The sequence below is a fragment of the Tachysurus fulvidraco genome, chromosome 1, assembly GCF_022655615.1.
Source record: "Tachysurus fulvidraco isolate hzauxx_2018 chromosome 1, HZAU_PFXX_2.0, whole genome shotgun sequence".
Lineage (NCBI taxonomy): Eukaryota > Metazoa > Chordata > Actinopteri > Siluriformes > Bagridae > Tachysurus > Tachysurus fulvidraco.
Genome location: NC_062518.1, coordinates 5,155,902 through 5,161,786, shown reverse-complemented (window position 1 = coordinate 5,161,786; position 5,885 = coordinate 5,155,902).

Sequence of the window (5,885 nt, the reverse complement as noted above, 5' to 3'; positions counted from 1 at the left end):
TGTGTGTGTGGAGTTTGCATGTTCTCCCCGTGCCTCGGGGGTTTCCTCCGGGTACGAGGATGCATGGTAGGATGATTGGCATCTCTGGAAAATTGTCCATAGTGTGTGATTGCGTGAGTGAATGAGAGCGTGTGTGTGCCCTGCGATGGGTTGGCACTCCATCCAGGGTGTATCCCGCCTTGATGCCCGATTATGACTGAGATAGGCACAGGCTCCCCATGACCCAAGAAGTTCGGATAAATGGTAGAAAATGAATGAATTTAATCTTGGACTTCTTGAATAATCTTTTATTAATGCTCCTGTTTTTGGACAGGGATGTTCAACAAGCACATCTGGTTGTGGTGGTCATGCTTTTACATACTTTTGGCTATATAGTGTAGTATCTAAAAGATGCTTCTAAAAAAATAATATCTTTGTGTTAGAGAGAAGAGTGTGTTGTGGCTATTTGGAGGATTAATGCTAAGCTGATGGGATCATGCCTCTTGTACTAATGTTAGTTTTGTACGCTGAAAAGTTTGGGACTACCAATGGTAAGTTTGTGAGTTTGAATCCCATGTTCACTAAGCCACTACTGTTGGGCCCCTGAGCAAGCCTCAACTGCTCAGCTGTGTATACAGTAATTAGTTGTTCTGGATAAGGGTGTCTACCAAATGCCACAGTCAGAAATTTATAAATTTCTCATATATTTTTGGTCAGTAGTGCAGACTGTATGATTTGAATGTGACATCAAAAAGAGAACCAACTACACCTGTTTCATTAAATCAGGAAACACCTGAAGATTACTGTATTCCACAAACCTAACTAAAGAAAGTTAGGCTTATTTAGAAGAGCCTTGCTTTATTTAACATAACAGGTCAGCCCAGGCTCAGTGCATTTCATTAACAAAATACTACTAAATAGTATCATAGATCAGAATTAGGGTTTATTATCTGAAAATGGGTATTCCAAAATTACCTGAATGGCCTACTACTTCAGGTAGAATTTCAGAAATAAATTAAAGTATATAGTATAAATTAAAGGAGGAATAGTCAATTTAGAAATGCATAAATGCAAAGGCAAATGCACTGTGACAGTGTACCTAAATAGAATCTAACTATCCATCCATCCATCCATCCATCCATCCATCCATCCATCCATCCATCCATTTTCTACCGCTTATCTGGGGCTGGGTCGCGGGGGCAGCAGTCCAAGCAGGGACACCCAGACTTCCCTCTCCCAGACACTTCCTCCAGCTCTTCCGGGTGAATACCGAGGCTTTTCCAGGCCAGCCGAGAGACATAGTCCCTCCAGCGTGTCCTAGGTCTTCCCCGGGGCCTCCTCCCGGTTGGACATGCCCAGAACACCTCCCCAGGGAGGCGTCCAGGAAGCATCCAAAACAGATGCCCGAGCCACCTCAGCTGACCCCTCTCGATGTGGAGGAGCAGCGGCTCTACTCTGAGCTCCTCCCGAGTGTCTGAGCTCCTCACCCTATCTCTAAGGGAGCGCCCAGCCACCCTGCGGAGGAAACTCATTTCGGCCGCCTGTAACCGGGATCTTGTCTTTTCGGTCATGACCCAAAGCTCATGACCATAGGTGAGGGTAGGAACGTAGATCGACTGCCTGTCGATCTCCCGCTCCATCCTTCCCTCACTCGTGAACAGGACCCCAAGATACTTAAACTCCTCCACTTGAGGCAGGAGCTCTCCACCAACCTGAAGGGGGCAAGCCACCCTTTTCTGGCTGAGAACCATGGCCTCGGACTTGGAGGTGATGATTCGCATCCCTGCCACTTCACACTCATCTGCAAACCGTTCCAGTGCAGGCTGAAGGTCCTGATTTGAAGAAGCCAACAGGACAACATCATCTGCAAAAAGCAGAGACGAAATCCTGTGGTCCCCAAACCGGACTCCCTTCGGCCCCCGACTGCGCCTAGAAATCCTGTCCATACAAATAATGAACAGGACCAGTGACAAAGGGCAGCCATGCCGGAGTCCAACATGCACCGGGAACAAGTCTAACTTACTGCCGGCAATGCAAACCAAACTCCTGCTCCGGTCATGTAGGGACCGGACAGCCCTTAGCAGAGGGCCACGGACCCCATACTCCCAGAGCACCCCCCACAGGTCACCACGAGGGACACAGTCGAATGCCTTCTCCAGATCCACAAAGCACATGTGGTGAGGGTATAGAGATGGTCCAGTGTTCGTCCATGATCAGGACGAAACCCGCATTGTTCCTCCTGAATTCGAGGTTCGAATTCTCCTCTCCAGTACCCTGGCATGGACTTTTCCGGGGATGCTGAGGTGTGTGATCCCCCTGTAGTTGGAACACACCCTCCGGTCCCCCTTCTTAAACAGAGGGACCACCACCCCAGTCTGCCAGTCCTGAGGCACTGTCCCCAACCGCCACGCGATGTTGCAGAGTTGTGTCAACCAAGACAGCCCCACAACATCCAGATACTTAAGGTACTAAGGGCGGATCTCATCGACCCCCGGTGCTTTGCCACCGAGGAGCTTCTCAACTACCTCAGTGACCTCAGCTTTGGGGATCGACGAGTTCACAACCGAGCCCTCTGCCTCTGCTTCCTCAGTGGAAGACATGTTGGTGGGGTTGAGGAGATCCTCGAAGTACTCCTTCCACCGTCCGAGGATGTCACCAGTCGAAGTCAGCAGATTCCCAGTCCCACTGTAAACAGTGTGCGCAGGGCACTGCTTCCCCCTCCTGAGGCGCTGGACGGTTTGCCAGAATTTCTTCAAGGCCAACCGATAGTCCTTCTCCATGGCCTCACCGAACTCCTCCCAGAACTGAGTTTTTGCCTCTGCAACCACCCAGGCTGAAGCTCGCTTGGCCCTCCGGTACCTATCAGCTGCCTCCGGAGTCCCCCTAGCCAACCAGGCTCGATAGGACTCCTTCTTCAGCTTGACAGCATCCCTTACTTCCGGGGTATGTTTCAGTGTCCAAGACATACGGCCTGAGGTCAGATGAAACAACCACAAAGTCGATCATTGACTTCCGACCTAGGGTGTCCTGGTGCCATGTGTACTGATGGACACCCTTATGCTTGAACATGGTGTTCGTTATGGACAAACTGTGACTAGCACAGAGTAATAACAGACCAATAACAGAACACCACTCGGGTTCGGGGGGGGGGGGGGGGGGGCGGCGTTCCTCCCAATCACACCACTCCAGGTATCACTGTCGCTGCCCACGTGAGCGTTGAATCCCCCAGTAGAATGACGGAGTCCCCGGTCGGGGCACTTTCTAGCACCCCTCCCAGAGATGCCAAGAAGGTCGTGTACTCTACACTGCCATTTGGCCCATAAGAACAAATAACAGTGAGAGACCCCTGCCTGACTCGAAGGCGCAGGGAAACGACCCTCTCGTTCACCGGGGTAAACTCCAACACATGGTTGCTGAGCTGGGGGGCTATGAGCAAGCCCACACCAGCCCGCTGCCTCTCACCGCGGGCAAATCCAGAGTAGTAGAGAGTCCAGCCTCTCTCGAGGAGTTGGGTTCCAGAGCCCAAGCTGTGTGTGGAGGTGAGTCACCTAGAATCCTGGCCTGTCACCTAGAATCTAACTAGAATTCTTAGCGACCGGTGATTAAGTGAGGCACACAAGAAAAGTGTAAAAAGTTTGACATTAACAACCATCTGATTTTAGTATGATCAATAACACATGAGTCTCTCTCTATTTAATGTCATTTAGGTACTGAGCTTTGGTTACTATGAGGTAAAAGGGTTGATTTTGCCTTTTTCACAATTTTTTTATTTTTTTTTGTGTGTGTTATAGCAGCCGCGCTTTGTCCTGTTTGGAACAGTTGTATAGGGTCCCAATAATGGGTTACAATTTTGTCAAGCCAAGGGTTTCTCGAAACTGATTTTCCAAAAGGTCAATTGAATTTCAATCTCTGGTCAAGACTCAGCTTGACTCTTGCTTTCTTTTAGACTCAGACCTGCCTTGGTCTTGACCCACTTAAGACTCACACCTCGTCCTGTATTGTATTGTCCATTGTATTTGCGACTAAATGCAATATTTTCAGTAAAATAAGATTTGTCCCTACAGCATCCATAACAAAGCATTTCCCGGCAGATTTAAATTTTGGGTAAGGACAATGTACAGTATGGGCTCAGACCCATGAATGTGTTTTCTAATATCTCAAAATGTTTTTGAAAAGAAAGTTCACTTATACAGTACACAGCCAAACATTTGAAGAAGTGTGAGCTATGGGAAAATACCGGAAGGACTGCTTAACTGTTTAACACTGCTATAACTATGAGTTTCTAAGTTAAAAGGTGTTTCTTGTAACCTTTGACAGAGATTGTGCTGATCTTCCAAGACTTTCAGTGTTTCTGTGTGAAATTAACAAATATTCTATTTTAGTAGACTTCCTGTGTGTGCCCAGTTTGGAGGAGGAAACAGGAAATTTTGACCCACATTGTGCTGATAGAAGGCAAAATCAAAAGCATAACAATGTCACAAACCCATATAAAAGATATCTGTGGAATAAGGAGCTTAGCAGTGTATGACAGACATAACATGCTGACTAGCTTGCTAACATTTTAGTCTGAATGTGTTCTTAAATTTCTAAACAGCAGTCATGTCTGCTGGCTATGCTATTCATTTTTAGCTTGCGAGTTTTGTTTTCTACTCTTTTTTTCTTTGCTCTCTTTTTAAGTAACTAATTAGCTACCACTAACCAGTTAGATTGCTAAATGTGCTCCTGTGAATTGACATAGATTCCTAAGCTTGGCTATATATATAGTAACACCCCCCCCCCCCAAATGTATATATACAGTTTATATACAAGTTTGCACATTTTATGTTCTCCACTATTTCTTTTTAGCAACCTAGATGAATGATTAACTAACTAGTTTTAACAGTGTTTGTCTACATATCTGTGAGTATTGTTCTAGACTTCAATATTTCTGCCAGAGCATAAGTTGACCAGTTTCAGGCTGCATTTTTTCTCTGTTTTTGTTCTCTGTTTTTGGTTTTATATTAGAGAGAAATCATGACATAGCATGTGAGAGAAATCATGACATAGCATGACATCACAATCTCTTTACATGATGAAAATGACATCACACATCAAGAAGCAGGTGCAAATTCAACAAAACTGTACAATGTAAACATAAGAGTAGGGTTTTGTACTATAACCACATCAGATCAGAGATCCTGCTCATTTTTGGTGTCTTTCTGTTTTCTGGGTTTTAGCTATTTAGCTAAATTTAGCTGGTTAGTCTGTGAGTTGATTGTACTGATCTCTTATATTGCCCTAAATATTGTCTGTATTGCAATGTATTACTGTAGCATTCTATCCATGTAACTGTGTATAATAAAGTATAATATTTCCCAGTTTAATCCTGTGTTCACCAACTTCTTTTGCTTTTTTGTTGCTCTCTGTAATCGGATAAGATGACCTCAGCTCGATCTTGACTCTTGAGTAATAATGTTACACAATAAAAAATGGCCTCTTGAGAGCTTTTCAAGATACAGACTTTCTACAGCTTTTAATGAAATGGCCCACTGCAGACAAAAAAGTGAAGCACTAGAGTAAGCCAATGTTAACAAACCACCAACAGATTTTAATGTTTTTTATGATTTTTTTCTGTTTGGATAGTCTTAGTTTGAACTTACTGTCTAACATAAATTAAGGTCTGTGCTTACAATACAGCTGGCTTGAGAATAATTGATATAAAACATAATTAAATGGCTCCCCAAGACCATGCTGTTTCTTTATAACCCATTTCCAGAATGTTATCCAAATAAAAGTCTTCTTATCTGAGAGGTTGAGTATAAATGTGACTGTCATGTTTGGCTCAGCTCAATGGAAAAACCAATGGCACATTAATATACATCAAAAACATGAGTCATGGCAGTCATTAAAATCAGTTATATTCATCC